Here is a 13,668-nt window from a genome sequence, read left to right on the forward strand (position 1 = left end):
CATGATCGATAATATTGCACAATAAGTTTGTATGGTGTGAGTGCGCCATAAATTAAAGATCGCTCAAACTTCTGTTCAATGACTACGTTAACACGGCCCTCTTATTCCGGTTTAGTTATATCAATATAGATATGCAAAATGCATATCTGTCGATATATATATATAAATATACCCGTCTGTATATACAAAACCAGAATAAGAGGGCCGTGTAAACGTAGTCATCGATTGCGCAATACTACATCTACACGTTCAATAATATTGTGCAATATATTGCGCAATATTATTGACCGTGTGTAACAGGCCTTAGGCGTTTTAGGACAGTCACCGGCCGAATAGAAATGGAATTTTCGTTACGCGGACACCTTTCCATTAAGAATCTGTTCCCAATTCTTTTATTTCCATGTCAACTGTATATTTTTTTTGTTATTACCGAATTTTTGCGATCTCGGAATTGAATTTTTTCATTCTCAAATAACTTTCTGAAGAAAAATTCAGGAAACAGGCATAGGAAAGAGCGCGCGCGCATCCTGCACGTGCATTGGATATAGATATGGTTGAACAGGCATAGTAAAAATCGATTTTTAAAGCCGGTGCTAATAATGCATATCAACAGTGAACACCCGAAGTAACTAAACCGGATCGAAAACGCCATGTGTAAGCGTAATATAATCTATATAAATCGATTCGGAAAATTAATAAAAATATATATATATATGACAAAAGTTCACGTCGAATTACAGCCGTGCTTCTTGATTTTCAAAAAAAAAATATGGAAACAACCAAGTTTGTAATTTGTATCCTTTTTTGAAAAAAAAAACGAATCTGTACATTTTGTTTCGTTTTCTTGTTGATTACTTACCGAAATAAGGATTACGATGAATGTAGTTACTCAGTAAAAAAGAAGCTGCTACCGTGTATCTTGATTAAACTAATAAATCGACACAGCTAGACTGAATTTTTTTTAAATACTGAACGCATAATTTGGAGTTGAACACGTTTATGAAAAAATTTTCACCACTGATACTCCGAAAAACGTGAATTCACAAATACGAATGAGAACAAAGATTGAAAACAAATGAACAAGTTCTTTCTCTCTCTCTCTCCTTCTGTCTATAAATGACCTCTAAAATTCACGACTTTTCATATCAGCGCTCTCTTTCTTTCGTATGCGTAAGTCCTTCTCCTTGTTTTTCAAATTTCTAATTGGCGCTCTCGCTCTCTCTCTCTCTCTCTTTCTTCGTTCGAATCTTACGTCGTCGTGTTACCGGTGTCGCGACCAATGGGAACCATTGTTGTTCTACTCTCTCTCTCTTCTCCCCTCCACATATAGTCAAACGCACGTGCAGTCGCGAGCACGTTGCAACGACCAATGAAAATCGATTGGTTAACAAAGAAAAACCGAAGCCTAGATTCCATTGTGTGAGTTCTTCAGTCACATTTGAACGTGAGCATAAGATGGACAGTGCCGAAATATTGCCAGTAAGTTTTCCATTCATACTCACATATGTCCGAAATTATATATATGCTCCAAATAATCTCGGTCGTATCAATTGAATCGAGTAAATTGGAGGAAACAGCGAAAAAGTTTAATTCATAACCGGCTTTTTTTTTCAGGAGAAAATGAGTTCAAATGACGCCCCCCCCAAATCTGACGAGCCGGGCAGCAGCTCCAGCAGCTCAAAATCGGAGGATACAATGGCACTTATTTCCAGTAAGTACAAAACAAAAAACCGGCATATTCGCGTATATAAGAGTACGGCATATCATACTTCATATATGTATATATATAATTTTCCTTTGAATACTTGGCGTCGAGCCGCTACCGCGTCTCTTGATATCGACATGAAGTATGAAAAGATATATAATATATAAATCTTTTTATTTAATGTTTCGAGACATGATTATGATCATTTTTGTTTTTTTTTTTTTTATTTTCAGAAGAAAAAGAAGACAATTTGAAATTGGACGAACAGTTGCGAAAACTTGCTTTGGAGGAATCATTATTATTATCCACCACTTCGACGCCGTCGACGTCATTGACCAGCACTTCGACTCCGTCGACGTCATTGATGTCCGAAAGTCAAGAAATAAGTGAGTAAAAAAAAATATATATATAGTTATAATCTACATAAAAAAATAAGAACAATAAATTAATTTTTACTTAGGAAAACATAGAGGAAATCGAGCGGGACGACGGGTTCAAGAAAGAAGGCGAGTCGACTTTTTGGCCCGAATGTTGTTGGAGATGGGTAATCAACAGTTTCGACGAAGTTTGCCGAGAAGATATTCGCGAGGTGGTCGTCAAGAAAATGGTGGCAATTAAAATAAATTTTGTTAACACTTCGAAAATTACAAATTTATTAATTTTGTTTACATTTAAAAAATTTCAAATTAATTGATTTTGTTAACACTTCGAAAATTTCAAATTTATTGAAATTTATTAATAAATAAATCTTTAATAACAACAATACATTCTTGTTTAAATGGTCAAATTATTTATTTTTTTATTAACATCGTCAAAAATATCTATTCGATACTATTCGAATACTATTCGAAAATCGTAAAATTTTGCACATTTAGATTTTTTTCGAACCGTTATAACTAATTACAAATCCAATTACATCCAAATATCTACTCTTTGAAAACGGAAAAACTGAAAATGTGCTCACTTTTAGTAGCACTTTATTTCAATATTGCATCCGACATGAGTATCGAGTTCTTGTAAGACTGTTTGAAAAGTAGAAAAAGGTTGATGATTTCGTTACGTACGGTTATATTTTGGTTGACGTACAACTCAAGTTCTAGTTTGAAAAACGGGTCCGAAAAAATAGTCGAAAAATAAGCCAGGATTTAATATGCGTGAAATATGCGATCGTTCGACTAGGTGTCCGAATCTTGCGTATGGGGAACAGCCTCGGAGGATGAAAAAAGTAGCGAGATTGTTTTTTCCTATGTTCAATAAACCTATCGTCGTTGTTTTTTCAAATCTCCGGCATATGGCTAATCCACGATCTGAGGTTCCCTGATCGACATTTTATGTATCTTTGATTTCTTCTATTTACCACATATTTCTTTCAAATTTTTAATGCGAAACCAGCGAAAATTCTCGAGTCTGATGAATCCTCTGGAGCAATTTGTAACGAAGCTTTTTACGAATCTTATAGCGGGACAAATCCAATAAAACATGTATGAGCAAGGTTAAAACATGTATGAGCAACTGGCAAGAAACGCTCGTCTGTCATTGACTGAATCGTTATCTGAAACAACAGTATTCATATAATAAAATATATGATGAATTTAATACTCCAAAAACGAATTGTGATTGAATTAATTAAATTTTTTGATGATTTATTACCAGAAATGTGATTGAAACTTGGTAAGAACATGAAAAATCAAGTAAACAAGAGTTTCAATGTAAGAAGTGTTCGCTTAGACATTTAAAATAATTTTAGTACATTTCAGTACCATTTTCGATGGTGAAAAACTATCCGGAAACTCTCACCTTGATCGCTGTCATGCCTTGTATAGGTTAGGTATATTCTATCGCTATCTATCGCTACCCGTTAAGATTTTTTTTTCTCTTCGAGCGAAAGTTCATGGAAGATGCCAAAAAAGCACTATTGTTGGATCATCTTTCGAATAACCATTCTTGTAGGTGGTGCTTTTTTCCAATTCGTCCCAATCATAATTCTCGTTGCCAACCACTATCGCCATCAATTCGTGACTGTGAAATAACTCAAGAACGCGGCCACCACATACTTTGTGGAAGCCCTCGTAAAATGCTTGGAAATGCGGCTCTACAGATTTATTAAGCATGTGATCGACATATAAATTAATAAATTCCATTCTGAAATGATTAAGTAAACAAGAGTTTCAATATAAGAAGCATTCGCTTAAACATTCAAAATAATTTTAGTACATTTCAGTACCATTTTTGATAGTGAAAAGCTATCCGGAAACTCTCAACTTGATCACTGTCATGCCTTGTATAGGTATTCTATCGCTACCCGTTAAGAATTTTTTTTCTCTTCGAGCGAAAGTTCATGGAAGATTTGCCAGAAAAGCACTATGTTGGATCGTCTTTCGAATAACCATTCTTGTAGGTGGTGATTTTTTCCAATTAGTTCCAATCATAATTCTCGTTGCCATCCACCATCGCCATCAATTCGTGACTGTGAAATAACTCAAGAACGTGGCCACCACATACTTTGTGGAAGCCCTCGTAAAATGCTTGAAAATGCGGCTCTACAGATTTATTAAGCATGTGATCGACATATAAATTAATAAATTCCATTCTGAAATGATTAAATAAACAAGAGTTTCAATATAAGAAGCGTTCGCTTAAACATTCAAAATAATTTTAGTACATTTCAGTACCATTTTTGATTCAGTACTATTTTTGATGGTGAAAAGCTATCCGGAAACTCTCACCTTGATCACTATCATGCCTTGTATAGGTATGTATAGGTATTCTATCGCTACCCGTTAAGAATTTTTTTTCTCTTCGAGCGAAAGTTCATGAAAGATTTGCCAGAAAAGCACTATTGTTGGATCATCATTCGAATAACCATTCTTGTAGGTGGTGATTTTTTCCAATTCGTCCCAATCATAATTCTCGTTGCCAACCACTATCGCCATCAATTTGTGACTGTGAAATAACTCAAGAACGCGGCCACCACATACTTTGTGGAAGTCCTCGTAAAATGCTTGAAAATGCGGCTCTACAGATTTATTAAGCATGTGATCGACATATAAATTAATAATTTCCATTCTGAAACCATTCTGAAATGATTAAGTAAACAAGAGTTTCAATGTAAGAAGCGTTCGCTTAAACATTCAAAATAATTTGAGTACATTTCAGTATTTGATAATGAAAAGCTATCCGGAAACTCTCACCTTGATCACTGTCATGCTTTGTATAGGTATTCTATCGCTGCCCGTTAAGAATATTTTTTCTCTTTGAGCGAAAGTTCATGGAAGATTTGCCAGAAAAGCACTATTGTTGGATCATCTTTGAATAACCATTCTTGTAGGTGGTGATTCTTTCCAATTCGTTCCAATCATAATTCTCATTGCCAACCACCACCACCATCAATTCGTGACTGTGAAATAACTCGAGAATGCAGCCACCACATATTTTGTGGAAGCCCTCGTGAAATGCTAGAAAATGCGACTCTACAGATTTATTAAGCATGTGATCGACATACAAATTAATAAATTCCATTCTGAAATCAGTGAATTATTTTACTTGTTGCTTTGTGTGACTGGAATTTTACTGCCACCCGGAACCAATTCATGAACAACATGTTCACCAAAAACTTCTCTCGAAATCTCAAAATTCGTCAATTTGTCGTTTAGCTTCGCGCAAAAATACCGAAAGAGAAAAATGATTTTTCACATCACGACGCACCATAACCTCAAAAATGTGAAGATCGTTGATGTTAATTTTGAACGATTGATGAGAATCACGGAGCACAAGCACACTCGCAATTATGGCTTCACAACCATCGTTCTTGATTGAACGTAATACGATGAATGACTTTTTTTTTTTAATTACAAACACTGTGACACTATCCACGTGCTCTCGCTCGATCTCGCTCGATGACGCGCAAGCGAGAGTATGCGTAGACTAGGCGCTGATTTCGCCCGCTGTGCGCACGTCAAAGGTATCGCTGTCTCTGTCGCTCGCGCACAAATGGTGACCAGCTATCGTCGTTCTCGCTCTCTCGCTCGGCAACGCGCAAGCGAGAGTAGCCGCGTGACGTCATGCGCGAATCGTTCTGTTTCACTCGGCACTGCGCAGAAGAGGGGATAGCCGCGTTCAGCGTAGTGCGTGACGTAGAGTGTGACAAAACGTAAGAAATCGTGCAAAGGACGTAAGTCCAAATGTAAACATGCTTAACTTACGCCCCTCTGTCTCTAAGAAAATAAAAATCCCGAAATGATGGATTTTAAATCACTAACGTTACATATCTCAGGATCTACTGGACGGATTTACTTGCAACAAAGACCAATGGAAAGAGAAAAATCGAAAAAAAATCGTCACAAATTTTCAAGTTCTTTTATGAAATGGTTTATTGGTGAAAGCCGTTTGAAAATTCTGTGACGTCATAAAACCGGCATATTCGCGTATATAAGAGTAGCGGCAGGGCTCGCGCTGGCTTTTCTTTTGCGCTGCAGTTTTTCCTTTTAATACTTGGCGTCGAGCCGCTACCGCGTCTCTTGATATGTGGGAGTGGATACGCATCTTTTTTAGTGACATTATTAACTCGACGAAAATCAAGACAAAACCTGTAGGTATTATTTGGCTTTTTAACCATGACTATTGGGGTGCTCCAATCACTTTCTGAAACCTCAATGACATCTGCCTCGAGCATACGGTCTACTTCCTTATAGATCGCGTCTCGTACAATGGGTGTCACGGGATAATACCGTTGTTTAATCGGAGCATTGTTCCCCACATCTATTTTATGTTCGACTAAAGATGTTTTTCCCGGAACCATACTCATTAATGGGAGTTGTTGTGTTAAAAATGCATCTAACTGGGTAGATTGATCAGGCGAAAGGTCTAAGAGAGCCGTACAAAGCTCTACATTGTCCGCTTCCCCCACCATTTCAAATGAATATTCAATTTCGGGATAACCAGTGAAGTTCCAAACTCGACGACGATGATCCACAACCATACCGATGTTATCTAAAGAATCCAGTCCCAATAATACTGGAATAGGGAGTTCGGGGAAAACTCGTGCAACTATCTTACAATTCCGACCCTCAATCCCTACTGAGAAACTCAATTCTTCATCACAACCGATCTGCTCACCATTGGCTATCGTACTCATTCGTTTCGGCACTTTCTTACGAACAAAACCTAACTGAGCCATTAACAAAACTCCTTCTGAACCAATAAAAGTGTGCGTGGCACCACTATCAACCATGGCTGGAAGAATATGACCTCGTATTTCTAACAACACAACTAATATCGGACGCGAATCACTACCTAGAGTAGGGCTACAAAAATCTGTTAGTGGTCGACGTTTTGTGGGACAAAAGAAGAGAGGGGCTAGGCATGAAGATACTGGAATCGCGGTGGCCCCTACTGACGATCCCGAACAGGGTTTCCCGGACAATTATGTTCTACTCTGGTTGTAACTCCCGGTTTTCCGCATTTAAAACAATGGACTTTTGGAGGCCCCGTACAGCCACGAGCTCGATGACCGGGTTGTTGACAATTCCAACATAACTGAGCCGAAATATCTTCTTTTGGTTTCCTATTCGAACTGGGTGCATTCTCTCCCGATCGTGAAGATGCTGATTTTGCCATACTCGTCTTCGGGGTTGTTGTTGATCGAACAGGCGTTGAAGTGCTAAAAGCGGGAAGACCCGGGACAACACTCTCCCTTCGTTCGCCCATTATAGCAAAATTCACGGCTTTCTTATTGCTGGTATTGTTAGGGGGCCGATAGGCCAGATCCGGGAAAAGGAACTTCTCCGGGGGTATGGGGTTCATGTCACCCGCATCGTAACTTCGTTCTAACTCTACTGCGATACTTTCTAACTCATCCACTGTCTGAAGGTTTTTTCGAAGGATCAGTAATCTCAACCGCGTTATCAAATTATGATGGGCGTAGCTCACCCGTTCATGTTCACCCATCGGAGGTTCGACCCGATCAAACATTGTTCTCATACATGTTAAATAATCAGCTACCGGTTCAAATTCCCCCTGACAACGACGCGTTATCTGATCTCTGAGCGTAAACTGAAAATTAGGATCTCCAAAACGAACTCGAAGAGCAGAAACACACTCACGCCAACTATTCCACGTATGCCTCTTGTTCCGGAACCAATGGATGGCAAATCCCCCTAAAAATGTCGGGATACAATTTAATAAGTCATGATCCGAGACCGATACCATCGCTCGACGTTCCTCAATCTGAACTAAAAAGGTCTCAATATCTTCTCCCGAAGAACCCGAAAATCGTATATCCCACTTTCTCAATGTTTCGTAAGCAGAGCGCGAAGGATTCGAAAATTCCCGGGAAAAATCTCTTGTATCGACCGGAGTAGAGCGGTGTACTGGATTTTGATCATGAGACGGACGTGGATATTCCGCCATTAACGTAGTTTCCCTGGGTGGAAATCGAGAGAGTGTACCACTGGGGAATATACCACTTGACATAGTAACCCCTGTAGCTTGAGTCGTGTGCAATGGCTGATGTGGCATGGTGTTCACATAAGATCCGGCAAAAATATTGTTCGTCGACACGGGAGCTAATACCGTATTCGGTGCTTTTGAACCGACACTGAAATCGGGAACAACATTCGGATCAGATTCTATCGGAACGCTAACGGAATTCGAAACTACGGTTTCCATCCTACTAACTTCGACTCCTGATGAAGACACAGGAAACACAAAACTAGATCGATAATTCCCGGTTATCGGTGGATCCTCCAAACTACGTCTCAATAAATACGCGGTAGTTTGACTTTTCTCACAATCTTGAGCGAGATCCAGACCATTACGAATACGCCATTGGGTAAAATTAGTGTCATCGTGTTCCGGGCTAAAAGGTCGCCTGAGAAGATATCGCAACCGACCCAATATTTCTTCACGAGTTCCCGAAGTATCGGCATTTCGACGCGCAAGTTCCGCACGAATATGATCGTCCGATAAATTTTCTAAAGGGCGTACGGAATATATTCCTTCTCTTTCCGCCATCTTTATTTCGAGAGATTTTTTTTTCTAATATATTAAAAAAAAAAAAAAAAATTTTAGCCGTGGTTGTTGACAGATAAAATATGGTGCAAATATTAAATACCAAAATACATAAATATTTCAACACATCAAATATAAATGAACTCAAAAGGCTGCAAGAAATATTCCTGCGCCACTAAGAGCTGAAGAATACGCATCAAATGATAACAGACAAATAAAAAAAAGTAAATAAATAATATAAATTTTCTATCTCCTATGGCGCCAAAAAAAAAAAAAAAAAAAAAAAAAAATAATCTTTAACTTTATTAAGTCTCTTAAATCTACTAACCCAACGTCTCAAATTCCAAAAATCATATCTAACTCTAATTAAACACGAAAATGAGTACTCGCGAGCAATAAATAAAATCTTCAATTATAATCCAATATTGGCCAATCACGATATAAGTAATTGTTGAGATACGCGAAAATCACCAAATAATTTTCCCTTACGCAATTACTGTTACTCCAATGAGATAACTACTATGAAGCAAAGTCGAGCAATTATTTTTCTCCGAAATAGCCGTCGAACTTGAGTGTGTTTTTGTTTTTTTTTTTCAATAAAAGAGAATAAATTGAAATAATATTATTCAAAATATTAATTAACCTGGAGTATCTTCCCGTCAATAATTAAATACAGCATTTAGTCCAGAATGTAATATGAACAATAACTCTCCTCTATGTCAATTGAAGGAAGTAAAACGGGATGAATATTACGAATCAGTCGCCAAAATCAGTAATAACATAACTTTCAAAACAAAAAGAATAAGGTATAACTATTGTCGAAATAATAATAAAAAAAAATATCTCAATGTCAAAATTGTTGATAAAAGAGTAATTCAAAAATAGTCGTGCACATTAATCAAAAGAATAAAAAAAAACTCACCAAATCTTATTATTGTCAAAATCAGAACACAGATATCAAACACGGGAAGATCAAATCTCCTCACTCAGGTTTTCGAAAACCAAAATACTCCTCCTTCGTAATATTCCTTCTTCTCTCTCAATATTGCGGGAACTACTGCTACGCTGTGACTTAGATAGCTGATGCATGGAAAATATTCAACATTATTACCAAATACAACACAGACACGAAATATATGCCAAAGATTCTTCCGTATCTTAGTCCAAATAAAATTGTCAAAAACAAAATAAAAATAGTCAGAATGACGATACGGAACATAAAACATAAAACATGAAACATGGAAAAAAAAAAAAATAATACAAATAACAACGAAAGAAAAATAAGGACAATGGGTAATATCAAATTGAGGATTGAAGGCTACTAATACGAAGAATATATTAATTTCGAAGTTCGAATTCACTTTCCGGACACCCGGTATAAGTAATTCGTCACAATATGATAAGAATGCTGTCCAAATAATATTCCGTTAGATTATAATTCGATCAAAAATATCTTACTTTACTGTGTGAAAATTATTAGGCTCTTAAAACCGTCAAGGCTACGAAACTTCGATCACTAATAAACGTAAACAATATCTCAGGAGTCTCCCGGGAAAGAAAAAAAACATAAACACTGAACAGCTACCGCGCGCGCTCGGCTCTACGCGACGAGTCTGCTCAAGTTCGATTTCGGCAGCACAAAAAAAAACAATTCTCTAGCAAACTTTATCCCGTCGAAAATTCTCGAAATTACAAATTTTCACGTTCGTACTCGAATTTCCTTTCAACGTGGCCCCGCGTTGGGCGCCAAATTTGTGACCAAATTTTCTAATATCCAATATTTTTACACAAGGCCACAAAAGTCCTTATCTCTCCCTTACGTCGATTTATTTCGAGGATTAAAATTCCGTGGGCGCCAGTCGCAAAGCGACTCGACGAGGAGAGAGAGAAGGATGGTTGACCAGCTTTGTTCAGCGGGAAGAGGGCGAGGTGATTCCCAACAGGAAAGAATTCGAGCACGAAAGAACTTATAACAATAGAATATCAGCTTTTATTTAATTAACAATGATTAACTTTTCGATCCGGGATAACGTTCTCTTATTTAATAAATTTAACGTAACAATATAAGTTTTACGCGGGAAAATTCACGAAAGTTTACTGCGAGAACGAGAAAACCGTGGAATCTACACGCACGCGACACTCACACGCTTTCGGTCAAGACCTGCACACTGTACACTCTAAAACGAGCCCGTTTCTTTTATATCGCCCCGGGACTACCCGTGGACGAGATATTTAAGATAACGATGATATTCTACGCTTCGAAATTACCGGGAACCCGCTAGTCGGTGTCCAGGCCGGACTAATATTGGAATACGCGAATTTGATTCTCTTGACCGCACACAACCGCTCACTCACTCTATTACAACCCGTTCCACGACTTTCCCGCACCCGAGTATTGCCGAAAATTTCTCATTAATTACTTTCACGACACGAGGGAGATTTCCGCTAACGGCCACGATGCGAAATTCTGTCCGGAATATTTTCACGACCTGTAATAACCCGAGAGCCGAGAACACACGTGACAGAATTCAATATTCTATTAAAAGAAAACACACTACGAGGCAATCAGTGACCGCGACCGAATATTTTATTTCGGGATCCAATATTCAATGTTTTGTTTAATTAACCGAACGAAAGCGACAATAATAATCGGGAAAAATCCGAGCTCACTAACCGAGTTCGAAAAGCGAAAGGAGAGGAACTTACGGTTTCCTTAATTACGTCGTCCGTCCTGTCGAACACCCAGCGAAAATCTGACCACACTGGAACGGGAAGCGTAAGCGCTTCTCCCTTCCCCCCCCCTTCTGCTCTCAATACTTCTCGAAATGATCGACAGGTGCGTCGTACGAAGTAAGCGTGCAAGCGTGAGACAGGGTCTCGAGTTGTCACCGATTCAAAATCTTTTTACGGCGGAAATTTTCTCTCCTCGTACCCCTAGCTTGCAACTTAATATTATCGATGATAGTTAAATTTTTCCCTTTTATGATTCGATGTATCGGGATTATAGAAAAAACGATGTTATTTCTTGATTGCGGGAGAATGGAAGTTTTCGATGTTTTTCCTCGATTTGAACTTCGCTCGGCGACGGAGAGACGAAACCAACGATGGAAAACGAAGATATCGTAACTCTCCCAAATCCTCGCTCCGCTCTCGAGGTCCTCCCGACTTGCAGATCTCACTGGGCAAGAATCGATGAATGTACGAGCTCTGCTCGAAGTACGTAGACGTGAGATCGCTAAATTCCCTTTTACAATTTCTCCTCCCGAATCTCGGAAAACTCCAACAATCGCTCTCACTCCTCCCGCTTCTCGAAGGATTCCCTCTCTCGCTCTCGCTCGTAGCATGGAACAAAATAATATTCCCGGTCGCTTGCATTAAAAATATGGAAAAATCTTAACCTAACTGACTCTACGAGATCGCTGTGTGGCCGGGGTGTTAGACGGGAGGGACTCTGGCGTACTTTCGCCTTTTTCTCGTCCCTTTGTGACGATACAAAAAAAACATCGTCACAATTGATATCACTTATACCCGAATATCTCCTTCTTTTTTCAACTGAAATTGATGATTGTCAACACGTTAAATCTAGAAGCATGGATTTAAAGTTGTGAAAACTTGATTTGCTGGAAAAATTGATACACAAAATTACTTTACAAATTGGAAAACCCATTCAATTCGCAAATTCTATGGTCACCCAATTACCATCTATCTTCATGCTTCATGAGAATTATGACATTATGGATATGCATAACGAAATGAGTCAGCATGCTTCGATGGAGAATGAAAAGGAAAATCGGTACCGAGTTTTAAAAGCTACCACTTTGACGAAACTAGAATAATCGATCGAATCATTAAAAATTTGGCAAGAGCAGAGATCAGCAATAAGAAACCAAAAGTTTTAGCAATCACATAAACAACACTCCACATTACAGCATTGTTATAAAAAATTAAACACCGACGATTCCTCATTTCTTAACCAAAAACTAATTTGAGAATAATTGATCGCGGAATAATTTCTCTAACAGCGATTGATCCAAGAACAGTTCAAAATCAAAATTTCAATATTGAATATAATTTTTTCATTCAAATTTACAAACTAAATATATTACTTTTGTGATTTCGTTCTTTTACATATATTGTTTATTCGTTTTCGTTAGTTAAGCAGAAGACTAAAAAAGCAGAGGAACGATAGGGAACGACGAGATTTCATCAACTTCAACCCATAGAATTATTTTTCACTTCATGCGTTGAAAAAAAAAAGCTGAAGGTTGAAAATTAAAAAAAATCAAAAACTTTAAGGAACATGATGGATGTTTTCTGTTGTGTTTCGAACTGAATGATGCTCAAAGAAAAACATTAATATACTGAAATGATTCACGGACCACAAATTAAATCTTTCATTGACTGTTAGTACTTTCTAAATTTATGCTGGTATATATCATTTTTTTCAGTTACTGGATGCAATGAGATATATATCTAGCAATCGCTGTATTGCTGTTTGCACTGAGGTGTACTAGCAATTACTGTTATTGTTATATGCAGTGAGGTATACCAGTAATTGCTGTGTCGCTGTATGCAGTGAGATATGCCAGCAATCGCTGTATGAGGTGAGGAAAATTGATTGTCAACTATACTATATGTAAATTGGAAATTTTAAATAAATTGTTTATAGACAGATTGTAATTTTGTTTGTTTTTGTTTTTATTTTAGTTTTGACCACCTTCGCCACCCAAGGGGCCTTGACCGCCTGGACCACCTAGATTACCCGGATTACCTTGGCCTCTTGGGCCATCTTGACCACCCCGACGGCCTGAATTTTTATGCCATCTGTGGCGCCTGGACCGCAAAGCCTCATTGGCAAGGTGATCCGCTGAGAGGTGCTGGAGTTGGTTGAGGAACTTCATCTTCAGCGTCTGCCGAACCCTCCACCCTGCTCTTGTACCACGGTCTAAAGTAGG

The 13,668-nt window shown here is 38.1% G+C and overlaps 1 long non-coding RNA gene across 3 annotated transcripts; it reads right to left on the reverse strand.

The window, feature by feature from the left end:
• Positions 1-2,395: 2,395 nt before the first annotated feature.
• On the reverse strand, positions 2,396-5,602 carry LOC122412362 (uncharacterized). Of its 3 annotated transcripts, none has more exons than XR_006261324.1 (6): positions 5,249-5,602; positions 4,897-5,175; positions 4,432-4,782; positions 3,930-4,295; positions 3,503-3,847; positions 2,396-3,257 (listed from the first exon to the last, which is right to left on the reverse strand). It is a non-coding gene; the product is annotated as an uncharacterized lncRNA (long non-coding RNA). The 3 variants fall into 3 exon arrangements; XR_006261325.1 differs by having other exon boundaries at positions 2,397-3,257; positions 4,897-5,160; XR_006261323.1 differs by having other exon boundaries at positions 2,397-3,257; positions 4,897-5,602.
• Positions 5,603-13,668: the final 8,066 nt, after the last annotated feature.

The sequence above is a fragment of the Venturia canescens genome, chromosome 6 (genome assembly GCF_019457755.1).
Source record: "Venturia canescens isolate UGA chromosome 6, ASM1945775v1, whole genome shotgun sequence".
Taxonomy (NCBI): Eukaryota; Metazoa; Arthropoda; class Insecta; order Hymenoptera; family Ichneumonidae; genus Venturia; species Venturia canescens.